The sequence below is a fragment of the Nilaparvata lugens genome, chromosome 1 (assembly GCF_014356525.2).
Source record: "Nilaparvata lugens isolate BPH chromosome 1, ASM1435652v1, whole genome shotgun sequence".
In the NCBI taxonomy this organism is placed as follows: domain Eukaryota; kingdom Metazoa; phylum Arthropoda; class Insecta; order Hemiptera; family Delphacidae; genus Nilaparvata; species Nilaparvata lugens.
This window is the reverse complement of record NC_052504.1, coordinates 9968615-9993297: the sequence shown is the minus strand read 5'-3', so window position 1 is coordinate 9993297 and position 24683 is coordinate 9968615. Positions and strand designations below refer to the sequence as shown.

General features: G+C 33.0%; 1 protein-coding gene across 5 annotated transcripts in view; it reads left to right on the top strand.

Moving 5' to 3' along the window:
• Positions 1-6560, top strand: part of LOC111054363 (gastrula zinc finger protein XlCGF17.1-like) — a 49836-nt gene extending 43276 nt beyond the window's left edge. For all 5 annotated transcript variants that reach the window (XM_039429795.1, XM_039429772.1, XM_039429789.1 and 2 more), the window contains one exon: positions 5283-6560. The gene's annotated coding sequence lies outside the window, so the exon portion shown is untranslated. The remainder of the gene's footprint in view (positions 1-5282) is intronic.
• The last annotated feature ends 18123 nt before the right edge of the window (positions 6561-24683 follow it).

The window sequence follows — 24683 nt, the reverse complement described above, 5'->3', positions numbered from 1 at the left end:
AGCTTTGGACATATCAATGTCCATTCTTTGGGAAGAATAATAAAAATATCCTCCCCACTAACTCTCTACCAAAACGTTAATTTCGTTATTTAAACTAAGGATTTATTTATTAATGGAAATATTGTAAAAGTTTTAATCAATATGAATATTGAAGAGAAAAAAAACAGAAAATTGATAAAGTAAAATAATTATATAGGTAGATAAGATCAAATAATTGATTAATAAAATGAAGTAGGCTGAAAGTAGATCAGCGTTATCAAATTTCAGTAATATACAGCAGTATGCAGTGGATAATTGAAATAACATGAGTTTATATAATATATATATATATATATATATATTATATATATATATATATATATACAATTCGTTCTATAACATGGTTTAAAGGTTTATATTGGTGGAATGGGTGAGGGATGGTTGTCATGTGATCGTTCTAGGGCCGGACAGTTTCAGTCATTTGCTCCAAAATATGTTTTTTTAAAGTCAGGTTGAAGCTCGCTCGGCTCTCGATAGACCTGATAGAAACAGGAAGTGTATTCCATGCACGACAGGCACTGACTAAGAAGGATTTTGTGAAAATAGTAGTTCGATGATTGGGTATCCTTAAAGTACTTTCTCCGGTTCTAGTATGTGAAGCATCTAACCTCCTACCTTCAGAGACAAATTTGAAATCATTTTTAAAATAGTTCGGATTACCGTATTTCAAGATATCTCTAACAAGCTTGACTATTCGAAAAAGCCTCTGATCGGGAAGCTTCAATGTTGAACTAGCAATGTGGGCTGGGGTGATATGATCATGGCGTTGGAGAGAGTAGACGAAACGTAGACAATAATTTTGGCAACGCTGTAGTTTATCATTCAGAGTGACTTGCATATCGTTAAGAACAGAATTACAATACATTAAATGTGGGAAGATGAGAGATTGAACCAATAATAATTTAATGTTTCTAGGGAGGATATCGTGCATTTTCTTCAATGCATGCATGGCTGAGAATACCTTTTTACAAGTTTTGTTCACTTGTTCTGACCAGTCAAGAGTATTATTCATAATAATGCCTAAATTTTTAACTGAGCTACAGTAAGGTATGTCATTACCGTCTACACTAATTTTGTGAATCGATTCAACGTCAATATTGTTTATAAGACGAGAATATCCAATTATAATGGGTTGTGTTTTGATGGGATTAAGCTTAAGGCCATTTTTCTTTGTCCATTCCACTATCGAATTGATATCCTGATTCATTATTCCAACTGTTTCATTAATTTTTGTTATGGGACAGCTTAAATAGATTTGAAGGTCGTCTGCATAAGTATGGAAACTGGAGAATTTGATAATGGAAGAAAGGTCATTAGCATACAAAGTGAAGAGGAGAGGGCCTAAAATTGAACCTTGTGGTACTCCATGCATAACGTTTTTCCAAGTTGACTTTTTGTCACCGACAGATACACATTGTTTCCTACCTAATAGATAGGATTTAAACCAAACTAACGAGTTGCGACTGAAACCAAGAATAGCCAACTTATTCAGAAGGACTGTATGATCAACAGTATCGAATGCTTTAGAAAAATCAAATAGGGTGAGGATGGTGCATTTTCTTTGGTTCATAGCTAACCTTATATCATCAGTGACACGAAGCAGAGCAGTCTCAGTTGAATGGAATTTTCTAAAGCCTGATTGAAAGTTATGAAGCTTACTATTGTTGTCTAGAAATTTTACAACTTGAGCATGAATGAGTCTTTCTAGCACTTTGGACAATGCAGGTAAAATACTGATTGGTCTAAAATCCTCAACTTTATTGGGTGATGGAACTTTATTTAGAGGGCGAACCAGAGCAAACTTCCAGTTTTCAGGGAAAATGCCTTCTTCAAGTGACTTGTTGAAAATGTATGTAATGGTTGGTAAAACAGCAAATAACATATTCTTGATAAATTTAATACGAATTTTGTCTACACCCGTAGCATTACTATGAATACGTTGAATTGCTCTGAAAGTGTCTTCTTCTGAGATTGGATGGAAATGAAATTGATCAGTGATTGGTAAATCTAAGTTTGTAACCTGCTCTTCAAGATCATCAATATGATTAGCAATGACAACTTCGTCGCGTTGGTTAGAGTGTGAAACGAAATGGTCATTTATATTATTCAATGGTAAGTCAATTTGTGGATTCGATTTCTGTTTGCCAAGCCCGAATTCTTTTATTCCCTGCCAAAGTGATTTAGAGTCTTGTCTATTGTTTGTCATAAACGAATTCAAGTACCTAATCTTTGAGTTCCGTAATTCCTGTTTAACCCTATTTCTAAGGCTCCTATACTCTATCAAACTGTCCAAGTCAAATGTCTTTTTAAATTTTCTATGTGCTTTGTCTCTACGTCCCATCATCTTAAGTATGTCTTCAGTCATCCACGGTACTCTTCGTTTTCTATTAATCCTCCTTGTCACATAAGGTGCATGTTTGTCATACAAAGTCAAAGTCCAATTCTCGAAAGTCTTGACCATGTCATCAACTGAGGGTAATGCTTCAATTTGATGCCATGGAGTCTGAGCCACATCAGTCAGGAAGGCAGCTTCATCAAAGTTTTTGAAGTCTCTATAAGTGATAATTTTCTGTTCTGGCTTGGGTATCTTATGGGAAAGTACACAGTAGATCAAATCATGTCTAGAAATAGCTGGGACTGAGATTTGGCCTGCTTGAACAACCTCATTGGGATCACTAACAATGAGAAGGTCAATGAGTGTGTCTGATTCATTAGTATGATGAGTTGGATCGAGGGGTAAAATAGTCATGTTTAAGCATTGGAAAATTGTAGTCAGTTGAAAGTAGTCAAAGTTACGATTCGTCATGTTCAAGTCGGTGTTCATATCCCCCATAACTAGTATACGGTTATAACAAGGCATAAGAGAAAGCAAGGCATTTTCGAAATCTGTGAAATGACCTATTTTTGGTGGGCGATAACAGATACCAACGAGTAATTTATCATTACTAGATAAGGATAATTCAAGTAGCATAAACTCTGGTCTGGAACAATACTCTTGTTTAGATGTGATTAAAACTTTTGTTTTGATACCATCTTTCACATAAATTGCTACACCCCCACAAGCTTTATTTAATCTATCATTCCGGAAAAGATTATATCCAGGCAATGCAACAAAATTTGATGTAATACTAGGCTTCAAAAATGATTCGGAAATTCCGATTATATTGAAGTCCTGAAAACGGAAGATTGCTCTGAGTTCATCAATGTGGCAACTCAGGGATTGTACACGTTAAGGTGAGCAGCCTTGAAAAGTTTTTTGAAAGAGTGGAGCTTATTTGCTGGAAACGTACCTGCGTCATTATTACTATTATTGAAATAATCATACCTACTTGAGGGCGAGCGAGCTGACGTGTCAGTAAGAGGCATCATGGAAGCAGCAGACCAATCGTGAACCGACCTCAGAACGACACATGACGGGGGAAATGGGGATGAAACTGATAAAACTTAACCTAAATGAAAAAGTCTCTTGATTCGAGTGCATTCAGTATGCCTTGACAGTTCGGCTCCCTTCACTATTTAAAGCACTAGTTCAGAAATTCACTAAACACAATAAGATGTAGATGTGTGGAGTTTCGGTGATGAATAATCCTAATGGTGAATAAGATGAAGATTGAGGAAGAACTGGTAATGGGAGATCTGGTCCAAGTGGAGATAGAGCGAGTAGGTATCCAGTAGTGGAAGAATCGGGTCCAAGTGGAGGTAGAGCGAGAAGGAATCCAGTAGTGGAAGATCGAGTCCAAGTGGAGACAGAGAGAGATGGAATCCAGTGGTGGAAAATCGAGTCCAAGTGGAGATAGAGAGAGATGAAATCCAGTAGTGGAAGATCGTGTTCATGGTGGAGATAGAGCGAAATGGGATCCAGTAAAAACTGAAAAAGAGAAGAAGAAGCCAGCAGAAAAACGAAAAATCTTTGAAGAAGGTTATCAATAGAGGAAAGATACATAATATAACTGATAATGAATAATATTCGCATAAAATTGAAGAGGAATAGTATGATTTAATGTGGGAAAGAATCGAATATTATATGGATAAATATATGGATATTATAATATAATATATGGATATTAGTAGAAGGTAATCAGATAGAAAGAGAAAAGGTAGAAAGATAAATAGATATAGAAAGAAAAATAAACATTTGAACATGCTGGATAGCTAGTGGAAAAATCACAGGGAAAATAATGATAATAATAGGGAAGAAAAGAAGAGAAAGAAGGAATGTGCACAAATTGCGAAGAACTTATGAAACTGAACTATAGAATAAGAAATGGAACATCGCATTGTGATCTTGAATTAATCAAGGAGAGAAAAAAAAGAAGAAAAGAAAAAGAAAGAGAAGAAGAAGAGGAAGAAGAAGAAAAGGAAGAAGAAGAAGAAAAGGAAAGAGAAGAAGAAGAAGAGGAAGAAGAAGAAGAAGAAAAAAGAAGAAGAAGAAGAAGAAGAATAGAAAAGAATAATAATCATCATCGCAAACAACAATATTCAAGTAATCATTATAAATATAAGATCAAGAAGAGAAACGAGAAAGAAAAAATAAGGAGTAGAGGAGACGATGGAGAAAGTGCTAGATTATTTTAGATGAGTTTTAAATAGTATTGAACGGTAAAGTATGAAAAATATTATATAGTATTAGAAGTATAATTAACTATTGGGAGTTGCAATAACGATAAAAGTAGTAAATTGAGAACTGTAATAGTTTAGTGATGAATGTCTAAGATAACGTTAAATGAAACACAGCCCCTATATAAGCATATGAACAGACTACCCACCCCTCTGTTCTATCAATAATTCTTCACACATTAGCTTCTATTGTTCAAGCTGTGGCAACAGTAGAAGATATCATTATATAGAAGAGATTACTATCTTTACCTATAGATTACATCCATATCTATAACGTATGTTAATCATCCAATTTATTTGAAATTCAGCATTTAGAAAATTATTAATTATGGAAATAATTTTGGTAAGAGATTTAATAATTATTAGTAAGAATAGAGATAATGATTCTCTAAGTACCCTCTGGAGTATAGTAGTTGATGCATTGAACGTAGTTTTGGGAATTAATATCAAGATAAATTATTAATCAGTATTAACAAATGTGGATCTCCTTAGTTTGAAATAATTGCCTCATGTATAATCATAAATAGCAGTGGAAAGATTCATTTATAGAACAGAAAGCCAGCTCATGAAAAATGCCAAGGTATATCTACTGTGAAATGTATTAATACGAATTTCCTATTATCGAGGTGGGAGAGTAGTGGCAGTCATCACTGTCCTTGTAGTGTATGGCAACAGGTCAAAACTCATCAGCAATGGTCCAGGTGTTTTCCGGACCTCAAACGAGCCTTTGTGGCTGATTCCGGTTTGCTTCCAGATCAATTGGTGTTCGATTCGTCCTCTTAGGGACCCCTATGGGTTGCAACAGGTCACCTAACCGGTTTTTTAATAAATTGATTATTCAAACTTAAATACTGCAGCAAAAAAAAAAAAATAAACAACGCAAATTTGGAGATACTAAAACCTAACCTCAACAAATTTTGCTGGAAGCCTTTCGCTGTGATAACACAACAATCAATTTCAGTAAAGTGAAATCATAACCCTATTTTGGACTTTTAAAGTGTTATCTAAATTTGGGAAAGAAATAGTACAAGGAGTATCCTTAGTTTTTCTCTCCCAATCAGTGCTTCTCTCTAAAAAATATAAAATAAAATAAATAAATCTATGCTAATATGAAGACCTGAAATAATTAATGATCTAAGTGCCATTTTCCAAGTTCCGAGATAATGAGGTTTTTCTCACAGTAAGTATTTATTTCAATCATTTTAACTTTTTGATAAAGTAATTTTGTAAATGGTCCTAGTTACACATGTATGAGTGATATCTCCTTAAAATTCCACCCCATTTTAGAGATTTTAATTTTTCAAATCTGTAAATCAAAACAGATCATTGTCCACATTTATCAATGGAAATAATGATTTAAGTGCCACATGCATAAATATTGCTATCTAAGTACCACATTTTTCCTCGGTCTTATAAAATAAGATATATTATATTATTTATAGCGTTATTAACCCCTCACAGGTTGAGATCATGTAAGAACATGTAAGATCCATACATATTAATCATGAAACATTATACCTGCAATCATGAAAAAGCCGTTAGGCTTGATGTTGCTGTAGTCTATTTTTCTATCCAAGAAAACAAACAAAGCTATAATTTAATGGGCCAGCTAGAGCCTAGGGGGCTATGAAAACTCTCCTCAAATCGAATTTTAGTATTGTTTATTGTACAGAAATAGTATTAATTATAAAGGAAAGAACCAAACAAAATCAAATTTTTTTTTGTAAAAATTATTAATAAACTTAGTCTTTCATAGCTCACCTATAATGTTAGATGTTCATAGAACTCTTTGTGTCTTTGCTCATTCAGAAATGGTATCATACTCTTCAAATCAGTCTTTTTTGCTTCTGATAATTGGGAAACACACTCAAGTCTTGGAAGGTCAATGTTCTTGATGTCCTCAATAGAAATGCCTGGTTTAAAGACATTGACTGTTGTTCATTGAACGTTTTTTTCACTTTGATTTTCCCAGGGGATAATGCATCAATTTTCAACCATATTAATTTAGAGATGTTGAGCTTTTTGGGTATTCAAGAATTTGTCACAGCATTTTTTGAAATTGAAAAAATCATTATCTTCCATCATGTTAACTACAAAGGGATTTTTTCACGAACAGTTTCAATCATTTTTTCAAGTCATGTGGAACGTAGCACATAGAAACACGTTTCCTTTTTTCTATGACCAAACTCGCGGTCACAGGCAAGAAAAGTATGTCCGGCTACTAGAAACTTGTGTTGCACCTTTTTGTATACACCAATTGCTGTGAGATAAATCCATAAAAAGAGCAGCATCAGGTTTTTATTTTGCCCAGCGCAATTGTCACTCCAGGCAATCAAGGTATCTGTTGGGGTAACATTTTTCAAAATGTTTAATAAACATGATGCCACTTCATTGCCTCCTCTGCAGGATTGGCCTTCATGCCACAATGTCATAATGGATAATCCATTGTGAAAGTGAGCCCCTAAATTGTAAGCAGAAAGCTGATAGTACATATTGCTATGAGTTAAAGTTGGCAATGAGAATCGAGAGCTGGAGATCGAGAGAGAACACATTGGTGTTGCTATTAATTCTTTGAGCATTTTTACAATCTCCTTGTAATTGTCTTCTGGCGTTTTCAGCCTTCAAATGATGCAGTTTCAGTCTGGTCTGGCTCCCCTGAAGACGATGCAATAGTTGCATTTAAGAGGTCACAAGTAGCACAGGTATCTGTCCTAGTTCTTTTGAATGAGAGGTTGGGGAATTTTTTCTTGAAGGTATCAAAATAAAAATTTTCTAGCTCTGCAGCATTGCCAGATCATTTTCTAACAATGTAGAAATATAATCAATTAACAAAATATTCAATCTCAATAATTATGAAAATTTAGTATTTAATCTTTGACAAATATAAATTTTCATGAAAAATAAAATATAATTGATCACTCTAGACAAGAATTTCCTGTTAATATTACATCAGATATACCATTATCAGCTATCTTCCATAGAAGCCAGTGGCAAGGCAGAGAATTGGAACGCTGTTCTACTATCTTTCTTCACTGCCATTATAACATGAACCTCACTGTAGTCAGCCTCAACCTGGTTCCACCATCCTTGCCTAGGTCTAGAAACACTCATGGAGCTCACACTTTCATTTGATTTCTGAGTATGATAGTGTCATTGGTGAAACCCTGGGTTCATACATCATGTAGTACAAACAGGGAAACAACAGTGATTAGATATTACTAAAAATACTGAGTCTCATTCCAAGGTCAATTATTTGTATCAGGATAAGTTTTGAATGGCAACAAGCTATGAAAAGATGTGACATCACACTGCCTATAATATTATTATCTATGATGAAAATTCATAGGTATGGTAGGGGTTAGGCTAGGTATACAGTCTGTAATTCAGTCAAATTGAATTAAATTGATGTCCCATTACATTTTTTTATAATTTTTTCACTAGCCCAATGTAGAAACGGTCAAATCAGGCATTTCTTTTGAAACAATATCACATGTACTGTTCCATCAGATCTTTTTGAAAAAAAAACTTGAAGAATAAACAACCGTACCTTATATATAATTTAGCAAGGCATTAGCATTTTCTAATTTGAATTATTTGTTTGATCTATAATTGTTATATTGCTGTGGTATTCAAGTATTTTTGTTAAATTGTAATCATTCTATTGATATCTTAATTAGATTTTCCATGTTAATTTTCAGTTATGCAGTAATATTCTATTATTCTTGATTGATAATCCACATATAGTGGAGATATTAAAAATATACATAAAGAGTGAAATCGTGCTCTCTTATGAACTGACATTTCAATTTTGTATTTAATTTCTATTGGATGTTAATGTTTAAATTATAGAATAATTATATTATGCATGAATCTCTATTTAACTGTAACACTGTATTTGTATGGCTAGTCCGTAAACAAATAAAATTATTATTTATTTATTTAATTTGAATTATTCCTTCCCAAAAAACATGGAAAAAATCAAAACTTTGATTTTATTTATTTTCATAAATTTCATTTATGTTAATGAATCAATAAAAGTAGTTTGTTTTAAAAATGTAGCAAGTTTATCCATTGAAGAAATCTATTCTCTTTACAATAATGTACCATATCACATTACATGTTTATGTAATGTTTTTGAACATACAGCACTCTCATATGAATAATACAGCGAATATTATTTATGAGTGAGAATTTACGAACTGTATGGTAAATAGTGGTATATACTATATATGGTATATAGTTCGTAAATTCTCATTCATAAATAATATTTGCTGTAGACCTTTTATTTATATGAGAGTGCTGTATGTTCAAAAACATTACATAAACATGTAATGTCTTCTTAGAATTTATATATTCAGGGCTATTTATTTTTATTTTAAAATTATAATCATAGCACCCATTATTTAATAACGTTTTAATATGAAATAACAGATTAAACACACAAATTAAAACAACTACTAGTTTTGATTTAGCCCATCACACTCATTTGAAATAAATTTTTTAGTTGAACGTTTATTTAAAATTCATTTTTAAAACCTGAAGATGATGTGATACATTGAAACTAGTTGTTTTAATTTGTGTTTTTAATGTGTTATTTTATTTCAAATAAGGGTACTATGATGTTATTTTATAAATAGATTTGATGATATATCAATTCAATATGGCCGGCTGCTACCACGCACTCTTGTGCTGCGTTTAAACCAAAGCTATTAACAAAATGTTAATAAGTTAATCCTTATAGATTCTATTAGATTGAACATAAATTTTCATACACATGATGAACATATGTGTTTGTCAAGTTCCGTTCAATCTAATATAATCTATAAGGATTAAGTTATTACCATTTTGTTAATAACTTTGGTGTAAACACAGCTTCAGAATGGTCAGCATCAATTGAAAGAGCCGAATCGATGTTATTTACAGGTAATGCTGACAATGCTAGCTGAATCTCACAAAACAAGTATGACTTCAGTTACTTTTGTTGTTGGTCTTTCCCACAACGTGAAATCAGCTAACCACTCCACTGATGTTTTGTGCGCAGGGCGTTAGAAAGCAGCCCTATTAATTTAAATCCAATTTCCAATATTTTTCAAAAACATCAATACTAAAACTAAAAAACCATCAATTGGAAACTAATTTTAAGGTTGGAAATAGAAAGAATTATGCAATAAAAATCATATAGTTTAATCCCTTGTTTGACGTACCTATTTGAACTTTTTATGTAGAAAAAGTACATTATAGTCAAAATTCAAAAAGTTTGCATGAATGTCCATAAAAAGTTCAAAAACGTCCAACAAATAAGGAACGTTATGAATCTTATAGGAATTTTCTCCCTCTTTCCAACCATATCTTTAGAATTAGATTTTGACTGATAGTTTTCTAGTGTTATTAGCGTTTTTTAAATATCAAAGAATCTTATTATTTTTAAAAATTAAGGTCATTATAAGACAATTTTACTGGACATATTTTTGCTACAAAATACAAACCCTAAAATCAAATTATTATTTTAGAGATCAGGTATATATTATTAGTATTCTTCATTTCTATATGCCTATATTCAACGACCGCACGAAAATAGACTGATGGGAATAGGAACAGAAGAGTTCAACGTTGCCAAATAGAAGTTTACCAACGTTGTATATAGCTGATTATAAATGAGAATTAATTAATATTTATATAATACACCTGACGACTTGGCAACGTCTATGGATCGAGGAGGGTATCATCTGTTCAAAATTTCCATCGGACTATTTTCGTGCGGTTGGCTATATAGGGTATAATACTCTATACCCAATCACCTATCACTTCTACTTGTGTTACCGAGAGTGTGTTTACAGTCTTTAGGCCTACAACCCATAAAGCTGCGCTTACACCAAAGTTATCAACAAAATGTTAATAACTTAATCCTTATAGATTCTATTAGATTGAACATAACTTATTATCATACAAATGATTAAGGCTACATTTATGTGTTTGTCAAGTTGCGTTCAATCTAATATAGAATCTAAAAGGATTGAGTTACGGTATTAACATTTTGCTGATAACTTTGGTGTAAACGCAGCTTAAGTTTGCAAAGTGATTAGGAGAGAATTAGAGAGAAACGTAGATTGAGTTGCTGTGTGTTTATGAGAAGGGAGTGTTTTACTGAGGTGGGGGAGGGGTTGTGCTGAAGTGGTTAGAGACGCGAGGGGGTGTGTAGGAGGAGGGGTGTAGTCAGGGGAATAGCTCGATCAATATTATTAGAGGCGGCTGGGTGAACGCGGCAGTCAGCGAGTAGTCCAGCCATCATGACTGAGTAGAAGACTGGAGAAGAAAAACAGTCTTCTCATCGTCTTCTCCACTGTCTGCTCCGAGATATGTCGGTCAAGGTAAGATGACTTGGTCACTCAATACATCTTATCTATTCAAAACTCCTTTGTGATGACGTAGTAGCTATGAGATGACAGCCGGCCGGGGTCGGGGTGATGTCTGCCTTATTTCCTTACAACGTCTGTTTAGTTTTCACTCCTCTATCTCACTCTTATCCTAATCGATTCTAATTGGACGCTTCCTCTTTCCTTTTCAAACGTCACACAGCCTCAAAAAAAAAAACGTCGAACCGAAAGTTATTTAGTGTGCATCGGTACAGAAACCCCTTCACCCTCCTACCATCACTTGCCATTTGTGTGCCATATTCTTGTAAACAAACCGCTAGCCAAGAGCCAACTAGTAGCCAGCTGCTTTGTGTGCGTTGCTACGTTTTGAAGTGCACTACAAAAATAGACCGAGTCCCTCTCGTTTATCGTGGGTTAACAGCTTTTTACCGGCGTTGCCAAAAATCGTCAAGTGCTGCGCCGCTGCGTTTTTGACCGAGCGAAGTGAGGTCTAAGATTCAAGTCGACGGTTTGGCATTTCTCTTAATGTTTATATGTTGCAAATTTACCCCCTAGAGAGCACTCCTTTAATGAAATTCCCATATTAGTTAAGCTCTAATATGGCAGAATAGTGTAATGAATTTAAAATTCATTCATGAAATCATAGATTTCTTTTAGAAATTTCATGAACTAAATTCTATCTGCCTGACGCGCATTTATGGCGAAACGCGGTAATATATTTTCATGAAATTTGACAGATATGTTCCTTTTTAAATTGCGCGTCGACGTATATACAAGGTTCTTGGATAATTTTGCATTTCAAGGATTATATAAAATGAAAAAGGAGCCTCCTTCATACGCCAATATTAGAGTAAAAGTCAGACTATAGAATTATACATCATAAATCAGCTGTTTAGTGGACTATACTACCCGTTCAAAAACATCGAACATCATTCTTGAAAATGTATCTTTCCATCAACCTTGTAGACAGTTGCAGCCAGACCTGATAACAGTAGCGCTCACACTCACATTCCGGGACGACACGTCACGGTACGATAGGACAGAAAGCTCTATGTTTATTTAGGATTTTTTCTAGATATTTTAAATTGATAAATTATTTATTGATTTTTGAGAAAACACAACAACAGGTCAATGTAACTTACTGAGCGCGAGGTCTACTGTTCACAGAACTACTAGTACGGTTGAGTTTAGTGTGAGTTGATTGCCGTAGATTTGGACCCATATGCACCATCCAGGCTACATTTAACGCAAGAACAATAACTTAGTTAATCTTTGTTACAGGTTTATATCAAGATAATACTAGGCCTATGTACCTGTAGTTTTATGAAGATATAGTGGTATCTATTATAATGTGTTACATACATGCGGTTTAAACCGTACCAAACTTTAAACATTATCAACAAAGGTACCGTAACATTATTTATAAACCGTGGTGCTGCCTGCATACGGTACAGTTAATGTAACTGACGATTTACTTCCAGCTGATAACAGTTTGCACTATGTTTTCTCTCCTGCAGTAGAATTACGTACACAAGAAAATCCGCTAAATAAATAGAATGAGAGGTCAGACGCACTGTAACATATAGCCGCAATTTTTATGGGTATATGTAGTAAATGACAGAGGATGAAAGGAATTTCCGGAGTGATCCGTGGTCTAGTGGATAGTGTTTGCGTGACAGCATAGTAGAGAACCCCGGTTCAAACCACTAACTTCGTGAACAAAGCCTTAGTGCATGACAGGTGGTTGATGGTAACTTCAGCACAGGTAGGGCTCCTACACTAGTATCTGATATAGATCAGCTGAAATCAATAAATGACGTCATCGGAATGCACTATGGCTTTGTTTACGGAAGTATAGTGTTCAAACCCGCTCATTATTACCAAAAGTTTTTGAACAGGTCGTCACTCCCGTGTTATCGGAAGGGCACGTTAAACTGTCGGTCCCGGCTGAAGTATGACAGTGTAAGTCCCATTGACAGCTCAAACGATATATTCAGGCGAGGTGGAACTTCCGTCAGGAACTCCCAACCTATAAAAGCCATATACGAATATTATTATTATATTATTACTGAATTTTCAATTGTTGGGGATTGTACCAAAAAAGGTCAGTGTTGTTCAGCTGCTGTACTGACGACCATTTTGTCTTATTTATGCGGGGACTGATACTAAAATGTTGGATATTTGGAGGGGGGTGTTTGGTCACAGTGGTGAAGCGGCAATTCCCCATTAGCACCTCCCCCCCCCCACCATCCTGACTAAATAATACTATAGTCTACATAGTCCACTAGAGTCTAAAGTGTAAGTCTAAATAGACTAGACTATTTCTGCCTGCCGCTGTAATTTGCTGCTGAAATTGATGCTGCTAGTGGCCCTACTCTAAAACTCCAACAGCCAAATTTTGTAGTTATGAAGCCTTTTAGAACTGTAGGTCCATTCAACTCTCACAACACTGAATACCATTGGCGGATATGGAATATATTTTTGGAGGGGCAAAGGTTAATGTTAGTAAGGTTAAGTGATTTTAAGTAAACACCCCATGATACTTAATATCAGTTTTGCTGCTCATATTCAAAGGGTAATTTGCGCTGAACGACCTATTTACTCTACCGTCAAAAATTTAAATTACTGTACTGTTTTTCCTCTAAAAGCACTCCATTCACATGGGATTCTTCTTAAATTAATAAAAACAATATAAGTATCTTGAAGCACCCTCTATTTTGAAAAAAAACTTTAAAATAGTTCAACAATTAGTTTTGGTGATCACACCATCGTCAGGTTATAAAAAAAATGGTGTGATCACAAAAACTAGTTGTTAAACTATTTAAAAGTTTTTTTAAAAATAGAGGGTGCTTCAAGATTCTTATATTGTTTTTTCTCTATATTCGTTATTTCGGGGGGGTCCCCCTGTCCCCCCTTATATACGCCCCTGCTATGGAATATATTTTTGGATGGGGCCAAGGTCAATGTAAGGTTAAGTGATTTTAAGTAAACACCCTCTGATTCTTAATATCAGTTTTGCTGCTCATTCAGAGGGTAATTTGCGCTGAACGCCCTATTCACTTTACCGTCAGGCTGTCCAAAATACCTTTACCTCCAAAAATTCAAATTACTGTATAGAATAGAATAGAATAAGTTTTAATGTAACCGCTTCTGAGGTCTTCAAAAGCATTACCTCCGTCAAAATGTAGGCCTACAGCAAATGTCACACATACAATACAATAATTGGAATAATTGGAATCACACTGTAATTACTGTACTGTTTTTTCTCTAAAAACACTTCATTCACATGGGCTACCTACTTTTTAAATTAATAAAAACAATATAAGAATCTTGAAGCACCCTTTATTTTAAAAAAAAAATTAAAATAGTTGAACAACTAGTTTCGGTGATCACACCGTCAGGTTATGAAATAAAAATGGATTTTTTTTTAAATTTTATAACCTGACGATGGTGTGATCACCAAAACTAGTTGTTGAACTATTTAAAAGTTTTTTTAAAAATAAAGGGTGCTTCAAGATTGTTATATTGTTTATTCTCAATATTCGTTATTTCGGGGGGGGGGCACCGTTCCCCCCTCATATACGCCCCTGCTAAATACACATTATCTCTTCTTACAGCGAATAATAGTAGTAGGTATGCTAGTAACCATATAAATTAAGTTCAATTTGATTGAATGTTAATAGCCCATAGTGATTTGCAAAATAGACATTACAACCTTGAATAACACCATCAAATTTCAACTTTTCAATTTTGAAACAACAGATGAATATAACAATGCTGGTAGGCGTAGGCTACTATCTTCTTAAAAGCGTCTATATCACTGAATTCAAATTAATTACAATTACATCTGCTTATCAACACAGTCTCTATAATTATATTGAATCTATATTGCTATGTACTTCCTATCTTCTATTTGAAAAATATGAATGAATCAAGTACAATAATAGGCCTACTATCCTGTTATCAGTTTTGCGTTCTGTTTGTACTATTCTCAACATTTCTCCTTCCATTCCACATTTATCATGATACCGTGTAGTAGAAAAATGAATGCATAAATAATTATTGTTTTGACAGGAAGACTGTTATCAAAAAATAAATTGGAGTGTTAGTTTTTTTTAAATATGGATGAATTAACTGAGATACTATCTCTATTATAATTATTTTATGTTGTGACAGCTTGTGTTGCCGATGGAACTCTCCTCCACACGCAGACGTTTAGTCTCTGTGGAGGAATAATATTGAGTTTTTTTTTCATGTTCCACTGTAAATACTTGAAGGAATAAAAAATATTTGAATTTGAAAATTTGAACTATAATCTGACTTATGGTCTCTTTGTCTGTACTTAAAATTCTTCCATTTCATATCAATTTTACAGTTTTTTTGTATCGGATAGGATGATGCTGACAAATGCCCTGTAGGCTGGATGATGTGAAAGTCCTGGAGGATGATATATAATGAGAATGGATGTTGAAGTATTTGAAAACTTTTTCATTTAAATATATCACTCCTGATTGCAACAAACTGTATCACGCTTATTTTATCTATCCATACGGAACTGGATCGTTTCTGTAATAAGTGTAATTCAATCTATAATCTATAACATGTTAACATAAAATTATTTTTCTTTCAAAAATAAAGAGTTGTTTGATTTGATGAGATACATGAGAGGTGCTGCAGCTCTAGATGGGTTCCGAACCACCGGGAAAGGAAATTTCACATATTATCAATCAATCAATCAATCAGGTTTTATTGAACAAAATATTTACTATACGGTACCCGAAGTTTTTTCAGTAGGTGCCTATATAAGTATACATGATAAATCATAGAATCGTAAATTACAAAAGATAAAGTTAACAATATTTTGATAAGAGGGAGAGAAAAAATGTTTTGCATGCAAAGGGAAGTTGGGAAGTAAGAATAGGATGTAAAGGAAGGATGGTGGTGAGGAAGGTAAACTTATCTAGGAACTAGAATAATAAAATTCAAGGAGAGAAATTAGATAACTACTCAAGTAGAACAAAAATATCAAGTAAATCAAATTATAAATCACGAAAAATAAGTATTCACTAATAATGAAAACAAATATTATAATAAACATACATGGGGGAAAAAATTGAGACTGTTCTTTTAAAGTATAGGACTAAGTTAGTAGGCTGGTTGTATATAATATTGTATTACTTTAAACAGTAGCCTATTTCTACACTATAATACAGTAATAATAAATCCAATATTAGGGTACGTAATATTGAACTTATTGTGCCTTCTGTCTAGTCATCAAAACAATAGTGGAGGTGAGCTATAAATTTGTAAGCTGATAAACAAATTTCATCAACCTCAAGGTCCAATCAATTTTACCCGCATGTTGCAATTCATGAGATAATAAAGTTGAGTTCTCTAATCTTCTCATATAAATTTATTGATAAAGTTTATGACTCCCATATTTCACCGCATGAAACCCGAATTTTTTGTCTGATAACAATAATTATAATGCTCCATCCCTTTTATTCTAGAGGGACTCTAAATTGATTGCAAATTAGATTATTCAAGACATATGGTACCTACTACAAACTCTTCATAATATGGCATATCATTGAAAATATAATTTAATAAACACAATTACTCATATACTTATACTACTTGAATAAAATACAATATAAAATCTATCAAAAAGAAGACTCTTTGGCCGCTGGTGAGAGTTGCAAAACAGTAAAAAAAAACATAATATTTCGTAATAATGCAGAAAATTCAGGTGCTATCTAAATTAGGAATTACCTAATTATCATTTCGAAAAAAATGAGGAAATGTCGCGTGGGTGACGCACGGAGCCCTGACTTTAATTTAGCGTCAGAATTATCTAATCACTCAGTTTAGATAAAAATCCTGCTCTCAGTTCTCCTCTGGGAAAGATGACTGCTTCTAAGGTTAGATAAATAGATAAATAATATTAGAAATATGGATAGATGGATGAAAATTTATTATATAAGGCCTTGACATTTACTCAGAGATTGGATAACGATAAGAGACATCAATATAATTTAATAAAGGTGAGAAGCTTATACACGTGCGGGATAGGAAATTCATGAATGACTCATCATCACGTCTGAAAGATTAACTTGAAATTTTGCATATAGATTCTCAATTTACCGAGGATGGTTATGGGCCTATTTGCAATTCTTCAAAATTTCGCAGTAGGTCAAGTTTTCAGTTTGTCAAGTTCTCTATTAGACCCTTGCGGAGCACGGGTTACCTGCTAGTATGAAAGAGAACCAACAGCTTCTGGTGGGTTTCGAACCACCGGGGGAAGTGATTTGGGAGCTCATGAATGTACCAAATGAATAAGATATTTGAGATTTGAGTAAGTGAGACTTTATTGATAGCATGTCTGAATCTGTGGATATACAGAGTGTTTCAGAAGTAGTGTCGAACCTTCTAGGGTATTGTTCCTGGATGATAGAGACTACAAATGTCGTATTTAAAGTGTCCAAAAATCAGCGGTTAGGTATCCTTATAGCTGTCATTTTGTATTTTTCACTTGGGAATTTTTATCTCAAGAACGAAATGTTGTATTGATCTGAAATTTGGCATGAATATTTATGCTATAAAGACTCGAATTTAAAAAAATAAAATAGAAAAAAAATCGATGTGATTTTTCAAAATGGCGGCCATTTTAAATTTTTTATTGCAAATTTCACAAAAACCGTTCACTTTACATAAAATTTACAAGAGACAAAAAAGTTGGAAAATTTTTAGGATACCTTATTTATTAAGACTGGTCGAAGAATAACAAAGAAATTAATTCTTTTCGTACTGCATGCTTGACCACTGGTCACTATTTGAACATCAATATTACATTTTCAATTCCAATTGTATTTTAGATGAAGCTTTGAAACTCGGTATGGCTCCAAATGGCCATCCAGCTGATTTTACAATGTTTGTTCATAGTCATACATGCAGTACGAAAAGAATTAATTCCTCGGTTATTCTTCCAACAATTTAAATAAATAAGATATCCTTGAAATCTTGATAAAATTTGCTAACTTTTTATCTGTTGTAATTTTTTGTAAATTGGCCGCCATTTTTAGAATTTACATTGAACATTTTTTATTTTATATTTCAAATTTGAATCTTTATAGCAAAATATTCATGCCAAATTTCAGATCAATACAACATTTCGTTCTTGAGATAAAAATTTCCAAGTAAAAAATACAAAATGACAGCTTCAAGGATAACCGCCGAGTTTTAGACACTTCAAATATGAAATTTGCTGTCTCCTATCATCCAGGAACAATATCCTAGAATGATCGACACTACTTCTGAAACACTCTGTAGAGAAAAGAGATAATAATAGTAAGTGGGTGATTATTAATTGATACGACAGTAGTAAAAGTCTTATCTGTGAATAGTTTCCAAGTGGGAGATTATATTGATAGTAAGATCTGTAGATAGTTTCATTTGAGGTACACAAGGTTGAGATTTCATTGCAATGTCAGCAGTATCTTACCTAATTAGTTAGGCAAATGGGGCAGGGCATCAATATATGTTAAAACCTCACCCCAATCTTTAGAAAAGCACTGCAGCGAGATTCTGTTCATACTGTCAGCATTGTTTAAATGGGAAGCATATTGATGTTATCCATAAGAAATGCTGACAGTTTGCAGATGATACTAATAAAGTGGGACTCTCTTGAGGCTGTCAGTATTGACGTTTTATATATATATATATATATATATATATATATATATATATATATATATATATATATATATATATATATAATGGTTACTGACAATTCGCAGTGAACCTTATTGGAAACCTCCTGATCCAATTTAATTAGAGGTTGACACTGCTACAGAACAAGCTGGCTAGAAGTGCTGTAGCAAATTGGTTTTTCAATCAAAGTGACTTGGCTTAATGAGGAATACAGCAGGCCTACCTAGGCTATACATAGGCAGGCATACCTATAATGCGCATAGGCAGGCAGAGCTACCTACATGTACCTTCATGTACCTAAGTACCTATGAGCAGAGAAAACTTATCTTATTGTTTGATTAAAAATTAAGATTGTTTTATTCGAATCTATAAGGTTTTGTTCATCTGGTTTTCATACTAAAATTTCATTTTTTATGCTATTGTTACACCAGCCTTACACTCTATCATACCTTCCACTTTTGTGAAACATTTTTCATAATAGTACTGTTATTCAAATAAATTATTCCTGTAATTCATTGAATTTTAAGCCAAATCCTTTTCATTTTTTGTGAAGTTCAATCACTTTTCATCTCGTAGACTACAGTAGGCTATATCGATGAGCTGAAGATGTTTATGACGTCAAAACTCATCAATATTAGACCTATCATTCTGGTTCCTGCTGCATGAGTTTCTATTAAAAGTTTGAACTATGAATATTCAACGTGGTCAATAAAATTGATCAAATTGAAAGATGGAATCAATAATTGAGTAAGTAGATATAACCATAGAGAAACAATAGCGTAAGTAGATATCCCATGGTATAGGGAATTTATGTCGCAACTTTTACTGTTATCTCAAGCCAATTACTGTTGATTATTGGCGAATTTTACTATTTTGTTGGGGTGAGAGTGTATGCACGGCACAATTTGAGAGACTACCAGCGTCACACAGCTGCAGGGGAATGAACTACGTGAACTATCGGCTTGGTATAACAGTAAAAGTTGCGACATAAACGCCCTATACCATGGGATATCTACGTATGCTAGCGTTTCTCTATGATATAACATAAAACATATAATCATAAGTACGGTATATAAAATTAATATAATTAATAAAATGGACAGGAAAAACACTTTTGATTGTTTGTCAACCACTGCTGGTATGGAGTTGTAATAGTTATCAAGTGGGTTACAGTTTATCAATATTATTGTTGTTGGAATAATTATTGTTGAAAATATCAACAAATGCTACTAATAGTTATCAAGTGGGATCTCAGTTTATCAATATTATTGTTGTTGGAATAATTATAGTTGAAAATATCAACAAATGCTACTAATAGATATCAAGTGGGATTACATTTTATCGATATTGTTGTTGGAATAATTATAGTTGAAAATATCAACAAATGCTAGGTACTAATAGTTATCAAGTGGGATTACAGTTTATCAATATTATTGTTGTTGGAATAATTATTGTTGAAAATATCAACAAATGCTACTAATAGTTATCAAGTGGGATTACAGTTTATCAATATTATTGTTGTTGGAATAATTATTGTTGAAAATATCAACAAATTCTACTAGTATAATATCACAGATTGACCTAATATCTCAGATACCAGACACCAGACCATAGATAGGCCCACAGATAATAGGTCAAATTCTGTTGGGTAGCTGATATATAAACGTTGAAAAAGAGGATGATAATAATATAAACGTTGAAAAAGAGCATGATGATATTATAAACGTTAAAAAAGAGCGTTCGTAAACTCCACCCCACTGTAAACAGAACATACTCTTTACTCTAGCAGATGGAGAGACAAAACTGCCAGATACCCAACTTCAACATTTCAGCAATTGGTGAATGGGAAGCTCTGTTGTAATTCCATGGAGAGTACTGACATTTAAACATGAATCTCACTATAGTAGAAGTGTAATAGTGTATCAGTTACTATATAGTGTAAAAAACTAAGTGTTGATAAAACTTCATTTCACTACGTAACAGATAAGAGGAGACAAACTGATAGAGATTGAATGACGAGTAATATGACACTCACATATAAGATTTCTTCTTGAGCTCTTGAATGAATTATTATCAATGATACGCCCGTCCCGTACTCACCCACTATCACCGAGTGCTAGTGGCATGTAGTTTGTGGTAGTGTGTGTGACGTCACAGGCCTGTTGTTAGTCCGAGATCTCCGTAGCTCTTTCAGCGCTCAATAGTCGGATGTCGGATCTCGGACTCATCGGTGCCGTGTAGCCTCAAAATGCGGGTTAGTCTGATCAGAGATGAACCAAATCGTACAGTTTAGTATTATTAGTTGTAATAGTATAGTTTTCGTTTCTGTATGTTCTGATTAAAAGCGATCCTCGGTTGGAAAGTGAGCAAATGTTTGCGTGTTTCAATTTTCATCTACTTCACTTGGAATCAAATTTGTATTCCAAATATATAAAAATGTTTTTATTGCCTTGAATGTATACATTAGTGTTATTGCGACAAATGCATCAGGTGGACATTAAACATCTATGCATACTCAAAGAAATATTATCAAAATAACAAATTAATTTTAAAGTGTTCCCTACTATTATCACACCTCGCAATGGATAGACTACGAAGTTTTCGGAATAAGGTAATTTGAACTGGAATACAGTATAGGCTACTATATAGAGTTCATTCTATTTGAATGTATGATACACTTTAGTTTTGAAAAATATGACGAGTGAGTTAGATTCTTATAGAAATAAAATTTGAAAATTCAAGTCATTGTCAATATTGTAGAACCGTTCCATAATTGAATAAAAACACAAATATGTTGTCAAATTCTACACTGTTAGTGTAGAATTTGTGTAGAATTTGACAGTTTAGAAATAAACAGTGTAGAATTTGACAACATATTTGTGTTTTTATTCAAAAATAAAATTTGAATAAGAGATAATATCGGAGTTTCATTTAATATACAGTTATAGAGAGTATATAAGATAAATTGAATAATATATTGGAGCCAAAAATGAATGTACAATAAAATATATTATTGAAATTATATCAGTGTAATTTCATGAACAGATATAGAGGGTATAAAAGATTAATTATTGAATAATACCATATATATTGGAGCCAAAAATAAATGTACAATAAAATATATTACTGAAATAATATCAGAGTGTAATTTTATGAACAGAACAGATATAGGGTACATAATTTCCATCATTCTCCCAGCTGAATTATCACAACTTAAACTCTTGCTCTAATTTAATAATCTATCATAATTTATTACGGATGAGGAAGCTAGGAAGTGTATATAAGATCAACAATTATTAATCTGTTATAGTAAAATTCACTTCACACTGTCAGAATTCCTCATATAGGTATACATGGTAACAACAATACGCACTTTTCTTCAAATACTGACCGTTCAAAGCTGATCTCTGTGTACAAAAATAGTCGTTGATCTCATGACCCATGAACATTTAACCTGATATGTTCTTCTTAGCAGCTCCAGAGTGTGATTTGTTATTCATTCATTCATTCATTCATCGGCCCATATTCATCAACACATCCATTTATTCATTCTCATTCATCGGTTCACTCGAATGAAGCTTTGAGTGTTGTTTCAAATTAATAAGGCGCTTGTTTTTCCTGTCAATTTGAACGCATTTATTGGACGTCACACAACAGTCAATTGACATAATTCGATGCTTTGCAACATCATGTCCAATATTAGCATGTCACTCTGTAACAATAAGTCAAGTCAACAAACCTTCCATTTTTTGTATTTCTGTCCCCCTCCTATCATATGTTATCTCAACTGGAAAATACTGTGTAGTAATTTTGAGATGAAAAATATTTCGGTTGATGTGTGTTATTGTGGAAGATAATTTTTTCAAAATGTCAGCATTGGTTGATGGGAAGCATATTAATGTTATTTATAAGAAATACTGACAGATTAAGTGATCACTTCGAATGGTCAGCATTTCTTATAAATAAAATGAATATATATGAATCAAATTGAATAAAAAATGTTTATTGTCATAAAACATACAATATGTTGAGACAACCGGCATTATATAGGCCTATTCATTACCTAAAAGAAATGTACAGTATCACAACACAATAATAATAATAATGGTATTATATTGCATCATAATATTTCAATGCATCATAATCTTACTATATTTAAATGAAGATGAGTTCTACCCATTTTAATCAATTTTCCACTTATGAATTTAACACTAATTCACATGGATTTATTTATCAACTGTACTGAAAATTTAAAGAGGATCTCCCTGTAGGTTCTGCATCTATACGGTACCTAATGAATTATGGTATCATAGGGACTTGGAATTTATATAATAAGTTTTGTAAATTGAAATTGTAAAAATCTAGTGTCGGTTTAGGTTCGGTTCACAGTAAACCCCACAGAATTCTACTAGATGGAGGTTACCAAAATCGCCGTTTCCAGAATTTTGTTGCTTTTTCAAATACATTTGTAAGACTGAGGTTAAACCAAACGAGCAAATTATTGTTCAGTACAAGGATCAATAAAAATCTGTATAGAGCCAGTTTAAAAACTCTTAAGTCATGAGAACTAACATTGAATTCATACACTTCATGAGACACAATTTATCATGCTTCTTATATTATGTCGTGTTGATGATGTTCCTACCGTATTGTTTTATGCTCCTCGAAGCTCTTTGGCCTAGCCCCAGCCTAACAAGATTTACATCTTCAAGTTGTTTGGAAAATGTCCCCATGTTTTGTTGAGCGTCAAATGAAACATCATTGCAATCTCGTAAAGTTACTCACATGAGACAAGCAACTGGTACCGGTATTCAGATTTATATTCCAAAATAGCCCTAAAGAAAAAAAGACAATTAGACTTGAAATGACTGTGAAACGAGTGAAAAATAAGTAGATCTCAATCAATTTATGATATTGAAATAACTGAGATAACCTTGGTATTTATTGTGGAATTGAACAAACTATACGGTAGTTATCATATTATTATTGATGAGAATGATAGTCTAGTTATATTTTTATTGGTAGCAAAAAATGATGAGTATCAACAAGAAACAGAAATCAAAAGCTGCGTTTAAACCGGAGCTTATAACAAGAGCTTTTAAAATTTGTAGCCTACTATTAACTGATGTTAATAACAAAAGTCATTATAACTTAACATAACATTCTCTTCAATTACAAGGAATTCTCTGTAATAAACATGAGTTATCAACTTTTGTGAAGAGACATTTTTGACGATTCAGTCTAGTTAATAACTCGTGTTATTAAATCCGTTGTAAACGCAGCTTTAGTAGTCTATACATTTTTTCCCCTTTTTTATTAATTCTGTATCAAAATATGATGTATATCTCTTGTTTTATTTTTGCATTTTTATTAGTTTTCTTCCATTTTTTACTTATAATCTTTGAAGGTAATATTTATTTCGTCTAAGTTTATTTATCTTTTGTAACTCGTTCTCTTCTTTAACTGGGCACCCGCCGAAAAAACCTTTGGGTTTGGCAGGATTCTCAATTGTTTGTATTATGAATAAAAATTTCGATTGATTGATTGATTGATACACCTTAATAGTACGGTATCTTTGATTATGGATACTTTTAGTACCTTTCTGAATGTATCCATGATCAAAGGTAGTAGTTATCTAAGAGATCTGACTATTTTTGAATGAGTAATAATTTTGCAAAATATCTACAGTTCACCTTAAAAATGTATCTATGCTGTAAGCGAAATTATGTATAAATAGCTCTATATAAAATACTACACTTTGTAAAGTTATTAATTTTATCTTTCTCATTTTCATGAGAGAGGAATTTTTATTGATAAAGTAGACTATTAATATATTGGGTAAGAAGAGAGAAATAATTCATTACAAAAAAAAAAACTGTTCTGGTCTCTACTGTTCTCGTTGCTCATTGCACAATTTGAATGACATTTCCGTTTATCTCAACA